The sequence below is a fragment of the Dromiciops gliroides genome, chromosome X (genome assembly GCF_019393635.1).
Source record: "Dromiciops gliroides isolate mDroGli1 chromosome X, mDroGli1.pri, whole genome shotgun sequence".
Lineage (NCBI taxonomy): Eukaryota > Metazoa > Chordata > Mammalia > Microbiotheria > Microbiotheriidae > Dromiciops > Dromiciops gliroides.
Window position 1 is genome coordinate 45,903,604 of NC_057867.1, and position 13,101 is coordinate 45,916,704.

The following is a 13,101-nucleotide window of genomic DNA, read 5'->3' on the forward strand; positions in this document are numbered from 1 at the left end:
GGCGGCGGCGGCAGCGGGAGGTCTGAGGTCCGGGGGCCAGCCTGGGTCTGCCGGCGGACACCCAGGCGCTCAGTAGCAACAACTCCGAGCCGCTTCTCCACAGGTCAGAGCCCGCCCTCCTGGGCTCCCTAGTCTATGGTGACCTTGGCAGGTCGGACTTATGGCTCTCCCTCTTTGCAGCCTCCGACCTTTTTCCTCTGCCAGAGTTTAGCATTTTCCCTTAACGAAGGTCTCATCCTGTCGCTCCTCTAACTGGCTGTATTACCTTGTGCAAGTCCCTTGCCTTCTCAGAACCTCAGCTTTTCTCTAGAGCAGATGAGGTTGGCCTCTATGGTTACTCGAACCACCCTCCCAGCTGTGACTCTATGAGCCTGTGCTCCCATCCTCGCCTGTCACTGGGGCCTCCATACTTAAATGGAATCGGGAGCACTGGCAGCAATAACTTGTCTTCTCTTGGCGGTGTTTTCAGAACTGTAGAATGAGAGGGGCTGAATGGAAATGGGATGTTTTAGGCAGCTGGAATATGAGCAAATTTGGGAAGCTGGTCTTTGGAGCTATACAGATAATAAAGAAAACTGCAAACACTACTAAGAGGTAGTTTTACTATTTAAGCATTTTAGGAATAGACATCATGCCTCCACAATGAGATTTTTAGCATCCTAAGGACAAGGACCATGCGTTATTTTTATCTTTGTATTCCTTAGGTAGATGTAGAGTTGCAAAGATCCTTAGAGACTTATCTTGTGTGGGGGGCACCTAGGTAACATAGTGGATAAAGCACCTGCCCTGGTTTCAGGAGGACCTGAGTTCAAATCTGACCTCAGACACTTGACACTTACTAGCTGTGTGACCCTGGGAAAGCCACTTAACCTTCATTGCCCCGAAAAAAGAGAGAGAGACAGACAGACAGACTTATCTAGTCCAACACTTTCATTTTACAGAGGCCCAGGGAGGATGCCCAAAGTGACCCAGGTACTAAGCATTAAAGGCAGCATTTGAGCCAGATTATCTGGCTATAGAGCCAGTATTAAACTATACTATAGTGCCTTCTGGTTTGAAGTATATAAAAGGTATGAGATCAGTTTCTTGAATTGATAAGCGAGATCTTGCAACTAGATCACAGATTCTATCTCCCCTTACTTCTTCTGTCCCATCGGCCCAGACTTTACATATCAATAAGGTTTATCCTATCAGCTAGGATTGTACGAGTGAGGCTAGTTCACAGGGAATATGCCCTAGCACTAGTCTAGGGACTGCTCTATATAGTATGCTACAGTGACTCCTATTATTATTTGTGACATATACTTTTTTTTTGGCAGAGCAGTGAGGGTTAAGTGACTTGCCCAGGGTCACACAGCTAGTAAGTACCAAGTGTCTGAGGCCAGATTTGAATTCAGGTCCTTCTGAATCCAGGGCTGGCACTTTATCTCCTTTGCCACCTAGCTGCCCCAGAATTCACGAATTCTTATGAGCATCTTGGGTCTTCTGAACAACTAGGCTGGGCCTGCCCTTTTAAAGACAGGAAAACAATGGAATTCTCAGCAAAGACCTGCTATTGGCCATGAGGGTGCTTTTCCAGGCCTTCCCACTGCTTCTAGATATTCACCCAAGACCAATTCAGTATTCATATATACCACCCACGTTCATTATTACAGCTTCAGTATGTATTTCACAAGCTACCTAGAAAGCATGTCAAAGTCCCATGTATAATATTCTTCATCTCTCCAGCTAGATCAAAACCCAGTTCCTCAAGGGACAAAGTAACTAGGTGGCACGGTGGTTAGAGTGATGGGCCTGGAGTTCAAATCTGGCTTAGACACTTACTAGCTTTGTGACCCTGGGCAAGTCATTTGACCTCTGTTGCCTCAGTTTCCTCAACTGTAAAGTGGGGATAATAATAGCACCTACCTCCCAGGGTTGTTATGAGGCTCAAATGAGATCATATTTATAAAGTACTTAGCACAGTGCCTAATGAATGCATATTTCCTCTTCCCCCAACTTTCTCAAGTGAAGGTACCCTATCTCATACTTCTATCTGCTACAGCATCGATCACAAGGATGGGCTGGGAGAAAGACTACTGGTTTTGGAGTCAGAGGACCTTGGTCCAACTCTGGTACTTAGCTGGATGTGGGTAGATACCTCTCTCTGAGCTTGTTTTTATTTTATTTTTCAGTTAACAAGCATTTATTTTCTCTCTTATTACCCCTCCTTCCATTTAAAAGAAAAAAGGGGAAAAACCCCTTGTAACAAATGTGTATAGTTAAGCAAAATTCCTATGTAGGCTATACCCTATTCTGTGCTGGGAGGCCACCACCTTTCTGTCAGGAGGTAGGAAGTTTTCTTCATCACTGGTTTTCTGGAGTCATGATTGATCATTGCATTGATCAGAATTCTTAAGTTTTTCAGAGTCATTTGTTTTTACGTTGTTGTCGCTGTACAGATTGTTCTCCTGGTTCTGCTCACTTCCCTTACCATCACTTCATACAAGTAATCTCAGATTTCTCTTTTGTTCTTTCCCTCTATGTTTTGATATCTTTGGGGTATGAGCCTAGTAGAAATATGACTGGGCCAAAGGTGAGGTAAGGCTTAGTGATTTTGGGGGTATAGTTCCACATGGCTTTCCAGAATGGGAGGGTCAAGCCACAGCTCCATCAACAGCGTGCAAATGTGGGGCAGCTAGGTGGCGCAGTGGAAAGAGCACCAGCCCTGGATTCAGGAGGACCTGAGTTCAAATGTGGCCTCAGACACTTGATGCTTACCAGCTGTGTGACCGTGGGCAAGTCACTTAAGCCCATTGCCCTTCAAAACACACACACACACACACACACACACACACACACACACACTGTGCAAATGTGCCTGTTTTCCCAAAGCCACTCCCTCCAACATCTGTCTTTTCCCTCTTGTCATCTTTGCCAGTCAGATAGGTAGGAGGTGGAACCCCAGAGTTTCTCCAATTTGCATTTATTTAATTCTTAGTGATTTGGAGCATTTTTTCCCCTATATGATCATTGATAGCTTGAATTTCATCCTTGGGTAACTGCCTCTTTTGATCTTTTATCATTTGGGGAAGGGCTCTGAACTTTCGTTTCCTGATCTGTAAAATTGGAATGATATTGGTACTACCTACAGGTTGTTGTAGGGGAAGTGCTTTGTGAACCTTAGTGCTCTATATAAATGGGAGCTGCTATAGTGGCCATGTGAACTTGGGCAAGTCATTTAACCTCTGAGCCTCAGTTTCCTAATCTGTAAAATGGAAATAAAACCTATACTACTCATTTCATAGGGCTGTTAGGAGGAAAGCACTTTATAAACATTAAAATATTATAGAGGTGGAAGCCATGATTCTTTTCCTTAAGGCTAGAGTGTAAATGTTTCTATTCCTATCCATGAAGTGTCACAGCAACTACTAAAGACACTTATGTGCCTTGTACCTCTAAGACATCCTCTGTTTTTCCTTGCAGGGCATTTTTGAAAGGGTGTTTGCACTTAGAGACATTCAGTCATTTTCAGTTGCGCCAGGCTCTCTGTGACTTGGGGTTTGCCATTTCCTTCTCCTGCTCATTTGGTAGATGAGAAAATTGAGGCAATCAGGGTTAAGTGACTTGCCCAGGGTCACACAGATATTAAGTATATGAGGCTGTATTTGAAATCAGGTCTTCCAGGCCCAGCTAGCTAAGCCATGTATTAGATGTGTGACCTTGGTGAAGTCACTTTCCTTCCCATCTAATCTCCAGTATCCTCATCTGTAAAATAAGAAAGTTGGTTCACTTCCAGTTTTATTATTCTATGATCCTATAGGTACAACCTACCTAATGGAAGTAGCAGTATTTTTAAAGAATTCTTTTTTTTTTTTTGGCAGGGCATTGGGGGTTAAGTGACTTGCCCAGGGTCACACAGCTAGTAAGTGTTAAGTGAGGCCGGATTTGAACTCAGGTACTCCTGAATCCAGGGCCGGTGCTCTATCCACTGCGCCACCTAGCTGCCCCGAATTCTTTTTTTAATAAGCATTTTTATTTAAAATTTTGAGTTCCAAATTCTATCCCTGCTTCCCCTCCCTCTTCCTTGAGGCAGCAAACAATTAAATATAGGTTATACATGTGCAATTCTGTAAAACATTTCCATATTAGTCATTTTGTATAAGAAAACTTGAATAAAAGAAAAAATGAAAGAAAGTAAAAAATAGCCTGCTTCAGTCTGTGTTCAGTCAATACCAGTTCTTTCTTTGGAGGTGATAGTATGCTTCATCATTAGTCCTTTGGGATTGTCTTGGATTATTGTATTACCAAGAATAGTTAAGTCATTCACAGTTCTTCATGAAACAATATTGCTGTTACTGTGCTAGACCTTCTCCTGGTTCTATTCACTTCACTATACATCAGTTCATGTAAGTCTTTCTAGGCCTTTCTGAAATCATAGCACAATAATATTCCATCGTCATCATATACCATAGCTTGTTTAGCCATGCTCCAATTGATGGTCATCCCTTTGATTTCCAATTCTTGGCCACCACAAAAAGACCTGCTTTAAATATTTTTGTACAAATTGGTCTTTTTCTCTTTTTTTGGATGTCTTTGGGATATAATAAGGCATTTTTTCATATGACTATAGATAGCTTTGATTTCTTTGTCTGAAAACTGCCTATTCGTATCTTTTGACCATTTATCCATTGGGGATTAACTTGTATTTTTATAAATTTGACTCAGTTCTCTATCTGAGAAATGAGGCCTTTATCAGAGATACTTATTGCTAAAATTCTTGCCCAGTTTTCTGCTTTCCTCATAATTTTGGTTGTATTGGTTTTGTTTGTGCAAAAGCTTTTTAATTGTATATAATCAAAATTATCCTAGAACTAGCAGTATCAAGGAAGCCATCCTAGTATATAAATTCTCAACTTAATTGAAAAGTAAAGGGGAGAATGTAAGAACCAAACATGACTAATTTTTTTCAATTTTAGCAAGCTTTTTTATTCACTTCCCTCCCCCCATAAAAAAGAAGAAAACCAAAATCCTTGGAACAATTTCCTGTTATCAAGCAGAACAGATTTCTGTGCTGGCCATGGCCCAGAATGTGTGCCTCATTCTGTATTGGGAGGCCATCATCTTTGTGTCAGGAGGTGGGAAGCTTGCTTCATCCCAGGTTCTCAGGAATTATTGTGGATCATTTCATGAATCAGAGATCTCAATATCAAAAGACTCTTTTGAAAGACTCTCTATATTGTTATTGTACAAATTGTTCTCCTTATTTTGCTCACTTCATACAAATTATCCTAAGTTCTTCTGAATCTACATCCTTCATAATTTTTTTGTGGTGCAGAAGTATTTAATTATGGTCATCTCACTTAGATATTATAATTTGTTCAGCCATTCCCCATTTAATGGGCACCCGTTAGTGTCCAATTCTTTGCCACTATGAAAAAAGCTGATATAAATATTGTTGTATGTAGGGGTGCTTTTCCCCTTTGGGACATAGACCTAGTAGAGGTATTGCTGGGCCAAAGGGCATGCACACTTTCGTGATTTTAGGGGCATGGTTCCAAATTGATTTCCACAATAGAAGGACCAAGCCACAGCTCCATAAACAGTACATTAACATGTCTGTTTCCCAAAGCCCCTCTGATCTTTGTTTTCCCGTTTTGTCATCTTTGCCAGTCTGATAGGTGTGAGGTGGAACCCCAGAGTTTCTTTTTCTTTTTTCCCCCTCTTTTTCCCTTTTCTTTTTCCCTTTTTTGTTTTATTTTGTTTTTTGTTTTTGTGGGCAATGAGGGTTAAGTGACTTGCCCAGGGTCACACAGCTAGTAAGTGTCAAGTGTCTGAGGCCACACTTGAACTCAGGTCCTCCAGAATCAGGGCCAGTGCTTTATCTACTGCACCACCTAGCTGCCCTCCCTTAAGAGTTTTTAATTTTTTTCCAGTTACATGTAAAGATAGTTTTTTCAACAATAATTTTTATAAGATTTTGAGTTCCCAATTTTTCTCCCTCCCTCCCTTGCCTCTTCCTCCCCAAGTCAACAAGCAATCTGATATAGGTTATATACGGACAATCAAATTAAACTTATTTCCACATTAGTCATGTAGTGAAAGAAGAATCAGAACAAAAGGGGAAAACCTCAAGAAAGAAAAACAAAACGAAAGAAGTAAAAAGTAAAAACAGTCTGGTTCGATCTGCATTCAGATTCCACAGTTCTTTTTCTGGATGTGGAGCTCAGAGTTTCCTTTATCTTGCATTTCTCTAACTCATGGTAATTCGGAGCATGTTTTTTTTCATATGGCTGTTGACCGCTTGGATTTCATCCTTTGAAAACTACCTGTCCATACTCAATTGGGGAATGAAGAGCCATGGCCACTTTAGAACTCAGAGGGACTTTACAGATCTTTTAACTCCATGCCCCTTTCCCCAAATTTTATAGATGAGGAGGAGGGATATGTCAGTTGTTTTGAGGAATCTGAAATGGACTGAAAAACAAGTACTCTGTAAATGTAACGGATTATTATTCATCAACCTTAAAAGATAGGCCTAAACCTTTCTTTTATCCTTGAGTCCCCCTGGGGCACCTAGCTACCAAGCCCAGGCCTTAGTTCTAATATCCCTGAGATTTAGTTGTGTTATACTGACTTTATAAGGAAAATGGTGGTCAGCACATGACTTAAAAAGCAAGTATAGGAATATTCGGATCAATACAATCATTGGGTTATCTATATTGTTTGAAATCAAAGTTTAGAAAATATGTTAGGTGTGCTGTAAGAAATGATGAGCAGGTTGGTTTTAGAAAACATCGAAAGCCTTGTGGGAAATAATGAAGAGTTAAATGGGCAGAAGCAAGAGAACGTTATATACAGTAACGGCAATATTGTTCGAAGATTAACTGCCAACGACTAAATTATTTTGAGTATTGTAAATACTCAAATCAACTACAAAGGACCTATGAAAGAAGATGCTATCTGCCTCCAGAGAAAGAAATGATAAATAGAAGTATGCATAGTATGTTTTTACATATATAATCTCTCTCTCTGTGTTAAATGGTGGCCTTCTCTAGTGTGGGGTGGGGAGGAAGAGAGACAGTTTGGAACTTAAAGTGTAACAAAAAATAAATTAATTTTTTTTTTGTTTTGCAGGGCAATGAGGGTTAAGTGACTTGCCCAGGGTCACACAGCTAGTAAGTGTCATGTGTCTGAGACCTGATTTGAACTCAGGCCCTACTGAATCCAGGGACAGTGCTTTATCCACTGAGCTACCTAGCTGCCCCCAAAACTTTTCTTTTTAGGGCAATGAGGGTTAAGTGACTTGCCCAGGGTCACACAGGTAGTAAGTGTCAAGTGTCTGAGGCCAGATTTGAACTCACGTACTCCTGCATCCAGGACCGGTGCTTTATCCACTGCGCCACCAAGCTGCCCCTAAAAATAAATTAAATTAAAAAAAAATATATTGGGCCAAAAAGTTTTTGTAGACAAAGTCAACAAAAAGTGTTGAGCACTGTTGTACAATGCATCCAATTAAATGAGGGCACATCGACTGTTTTGTAGGAATGTTTCAGGGAAAATGCCTCCATCTTTGGCCAAATGCTAATTGAAAAAGCAAAATGTTTTTGTTTTCATTGAATGAGCAAATGCCGTTGACTCTGCTACATGTTTCATTTGGTTATATTTAGTCTTATGCTATGTCTCACTTTGAAAAACCAGTGCCACCCATTAGGAAGTACAAGTAGCAAATCTTGAACACTTTTATGGTTTTTCCAAAGAGCTCATTTCTGAGCACAGTTTATGCCTGGAACATAATTTTCAGTACAAATAAAACTAGTTGGTCTTGGTCATGTTTGGCAGCTTTTCTCTTCATCACTAGAGCTTTGGTCCATTTGGCTCTGGTCCTAAGGAAGATGACAAGTTGACTCTCCTTACATGTGCTAATGGTATCGAATCCCACAAAATAAGACTGGTGCTGATTAGGCCCTTTAATTGTCATCAACTTGTCAAATGTCAGATATTTACTTGTTGCTTGTATGTTGTTCTGTCTTTTCATTTGTGTCCAACTTTTTGTGACTCCATTGGGGGTTTTCTTGGCAAAACTACTGGAGTAGTTTGCTGTTTCCTTCTCCAGCTCTTTTGAGGGATGAGGAAACGGAGGCAAACAGGGTACAATGACTTGCCTAGGGTAACAAAGGTAGTAGGTGCCCACAGTCATAGTTGAACTCATGAAAAGGAGTCTAATTCTAAAACCAATGCGCCACCTAGCTGCTCTGCTTATATAATACAATCTACTCTGTAGATTTATTTTCCTAACTTGTTCTGTTGTCTTTTTGTACTTTCAGTGAAAGATCATTTCAGAGTTAAGGGCTTCTTTGCTATTACTATAACAAAGCTATTCTACTGCTAGACAGTTGTAGAACTTATCCTTGGAAGTAAGCAGATACCCAAAGGGCTATCAGGCTGTGCATGCCCTTTGACCCAGCAATGCTACTACTAGGTTTGTATCCCAAAGAGATCAAAGAAAAGGAAAAAGAATCTATTTGTATAAAAATGTTTATAGCAGCTCTGTTTGTGGTGACAAAGAATTGGAAATCGAGGGGATGCCCATCAATTGGGGAATGGCCAGACAAGTTAAGGTATATGATTGTGATGGAATATTGTTGTGCTATAAGAAATGATGAGCAGGACGATTTCAGAAAAATCTGGAAAGACATAGATGAACTAATGAAAATGGAAGTGAATAGAACCAGGAGAATATTGTATGCAGGAACAGAAATATTGTACAGTGATGGGGGGGGGGGGGCAGCTAGGTGGAACAGTGGATAAAGCATCGGCCCTGGGTTCAGGAGGACCTGAGTTCAAATCCAGCCTCAGATACTTGACACTAGCTGTGTGACCCTGGGCAAGTCACTTAACCCTCATTGCCCTGCAAAAAAAAAAAAACAAAAGCAAAAAACTAAAACAAAAACAACAACAAAAAGGGGCAGCTAGGTGGTGAAATGGATAAAGCACTGGCCCTGGATTCAGGAAGACATGAGTTCAAATCCGGCCTCAGACACTTGACACTTACTAGCTGTGTGACTCTGGGCAAGTCACTTAACCCTGATTGCCCCACAAAAATAGTGTACAGTGATCAACTGTGAAAGACTTAGCTACTCTGATCAAGACAATGATCCAAAGGACCCATGATGAAAAATGCTATCCACCTCCAGAGAGAGAACTGATGAACTCAGTGCAGATTAAAACAGACTTTTTAAAAGATGATTTTATTTTTTATTTTTATTTTTTAATTATAAAATGATTTTATTATTTTCCAGTTATGTAGAGATAGTTTTCACCATTTGTTTTTATAAGATTTCTAGTTTCAAATTTTTCTCCACCCCCCTCCCCAAGACAGCAAGTAATCTGATATAGGTTATATATGTACAATAACATTAAACATATTTCTGCATTAGTCATATCATAAGAATCAGAGCAAAAAGGAAAAACCTCAAAAAAGAAAAACAACAGCACCCAAAACAAAAGAAATAGTATGGTTCAATCTGCATCCATATTCCACAGTTCTTTATTTTTCTGGATTTGGAGAGTCTTTTCCATCACGAGTCCTTTGGAACTATCTTGTACCATTGTATCGGTGAGAAGAATCAAGTCTATCATAGTTGATCAACACACAATGTTGTTGATACTCTGTACAATGTTCTCCTAGTTCTGCTCATCTCACTCATCATCAGTTCATGCAAGTCCTTCCAGGTTTCTCTGAAATCCACCTGCTCATCATTTCTTACAGCACAATAGAATTCCATTACATTCATATACCACAACTTGTCTAGCCATTCCCCAATTGATGGGCATCCCCTCAATTTCCAATTCCTTGCCACCACAAAAAGAGCAGCTATAAATATTTTTGTACATGTGGGTCCTTTTCCCTTTTTTATCATCTCGTTGGGAAAAAGACCCAATAGTGTTATTGCTGGGTCAAAGGGTATGCACAACTTTATAACCCTTTGGGCATAATTCCAAATTGCTCTCCAGAATGGTTGGATAAGTTCACAGCTCCACCAACAATGCATTAGTGTTCCAATTTTTCCACAGCTTCTCCAACATTTATTATTTTCCTTTTTTGTCATATTAGCCAATATGATAGGTGTCAGTTGGTACCTCAGAGTTGTTTTAATTTTTGAAGCAGACTTTTAAAAAATTTTATTTTTCTTGTTTTTTTTGTATGTGTGTTTTCTTTGAAATGTGGCTAATATGGAAATATGTTTTGCATGACTTCACACATAAAATCAATATATTACTTGCCTTCTCAAGAGGGAAGGGAAGGAGTGAATTTGGAGCTCAGAATTTTAAAAAAATGAATGTTAAAATTTTTTTATTGTTGATTGCTCTGTTAATTTTAGAGAAAATAAATACTTGTAAATACTTAATATATGCAAGCGCTGTGCCCGTAGATGCTAGGACTACAGCCTTGTCACATTGTCTAAGAGATTATCTGCCGTACACGTTCCGACTTTCTCAGAAAGTAGCAAATAATGAAAAAGCGAGGTGATGGAGGCTTTGTTGTCTTTTCCTATTTAACTGGAATCTTTTACTTTAACATTGGGCATAAGAGACTTTTCCAAGAAATCGAGTTCCAGGGCTAGTGCTCGGAATCAGTGCCCATTGAACACTGTGTCTCATACTGTCCCTATTTCTGCCACCCACATGTGTGGCCTACACAGGTCACTTCCCTTTCTAGGACATTTGTTTGCATTTCTGTAAAGTGGGTGGATTAGATTTATAGGATCTTTAAAATCACTTTACAGAACCACAGAGTCTGAATTGGAAGGGACTTCAGAGGCCATCTAGTCCAACCTCAAACAGAATGCCTTCCAGCAGGTGTGTGTGTGTGTGTGTGTGTGTGTGTGTGTGTGTGTGTGTGAGAGATCTTTGCCAATGTTCTGGGTCTGTGTCCGTTTTAAAAAATTTTTTAACTTTTTTTTAGTGAGGCATTTGGGGTTAAGTGACTTGCCCAGGGTCACACAGCTAGTAAGTGTTAAGTGTCTGAGGCCAGATTTGAACTCAGGTCCTCCTGACTACAGGGCCGGTGCTCTATTCACTGCACCACCTAGCTGCCCGCCCCCCCCCCCCCCGTGTGTATCCTTAATTCTTCATTCTCCCTTTTCTCCCATATCCCATCAGCTGTCGAGTCTTGTGGATGCCACCCTTATATCTCTGAAATCTGTTCCCTTCTCTCTGCTCACCTAGTTCAGTCTTCATCATCTCTCACCTATATTGTTGCAGTAGCCTTCTAATTGGTCTCCTTGCTTCCATTCTCTCCCTTTTCTAGTCTGTCACCTTCATAGCTGCCAAATCTGGTATCCCTAAAGCCCACATCTGATTATTTTGCTCTCCTACTCAGAAGCTTCAGTGGCTTTCTCTTACCTCTAGAAGAAAATACAAATTCATTTGGCTTTTCAAGTCCTTTTGAGTCTGACTCCGGTCTATATTTCTAGACTGATTTCACGGCATTCTATATTCTACATATATTATATATATGCATATATATATGTATATAATTTCTACATGCATTCTCTATTCTAACTAAACTAGGGTACTTATTCCCCCATTTATGACATTTTATCTCCTGCACAGGCCTAGAACTTTCCCTTTTTAGCTTTAGTTGCCTTCAAGGTTTGCTTCAAGACCTACAGTCTACTACATAAAGCCTTTCCGATCCCCCCAATTAGCAGTCTCCCCCTCCTTCTAAAATGACTTTCTATTTACTTCATTATAATTATTTTGTATAGACAACTGTAGACTTGCTTTCCCCTCCCTAGTAGGGGAAGTGTCCTGTCTCCCCCACCCCCAGGAGGGGAAAGGCCCTGGGAGCTAAGTAGTGCAAGTGTTGTTTATCCCCATTTGACAGATGAAGAAAGAGGCGCAGAGAGAGGAAGTGAATTGGCCATGTTCACCCAGCTAGTAAAGGATCAGGAGATAAGGGTTCAGGTCTCAGTTCCAAATTGAATTCTCTCGCCACTATTCCACACCACTGGCATGCCTTGGAGTCACCCAGAAACACTTCAGCACACTCTAGGACAAAGCTTCTTAAACTGTGGGTCGAGACCCCATATGGAGTCTCATAACTGAATGTAGGGATTGCGAAAAACTTGGCAACGGTAAAAGGCTACATATACCTATTTTAAGAAGGCCTGATCTAGGAAAACGTGGATGTGTGTATTCTATGGTAAATAAGAACTCGATTGATTACAAATGGTCAAAATGCACTCTTGGCCCTGTAGGATAGTTGAGGAAATGCATTTCCCTCTTAAGAGAGAGTTGGGGCAGGGAGCGCTAACACTGCTGGAGTAGAAAGTCACTATCAGACCAGGTCATTTTGTCTGTCAATTTTGTTGAGTGATTTGTCTTTGTTCCAAAAGAGAATTAAGGGAGGGGCAGCTAGATGGCACAGTGGATAGAGCAGCGGCCCTGGAGTCAGGAGTACCTGAGTTCAAATCTGGCCTCAGACCCTTAACACTTACTGGCTGTGTGACCCTGGGCAAGTCACTTAACCCCAATTGCCTCACCAAAAAAAAAAAAAGAGAGAGAATTAAGGGGTGGGGGAGGGAGGAAGGTCGAACAGGGGAAAACCACCAAAGGCTTCAATACAATATTTTAAAATGGCTAAATAAACATTTTAGTCCTTAAAGTGTTAAACTTATTTTTTTTGGAACACACACACACACACACACACACACACACACACACACACACACACACACACCGGAATGAAATGTTCTATTTCTATAGAGTTCTAAATAACTTCGGTGTGACTGTGCATGGAACTTGTGTGAGACCCTGAGAGATCTGAGGCTCTGAGATGGCCAGCTGGAAGGGTCCTCAGAGGCCATCAAATCCATCCCCTTCGTTGGACAGAGGAGGAAGCAAGATCTGAATCTCATCAGTCAAGCTCATTTTATAATTTCAATTAAAATTTTTTTTGTTATTCTGTACCTGGCAAACATCAAACATGAGCATTTCCATATCAGAACAACAAAAAAAGATTGTACATGAAATCTCTATTATGTACAGTTTGCATTAAAAAAAGAATATTGTTTACCATATGTTTCTTTTACCATCTTAGTTTCAATGTTGTCC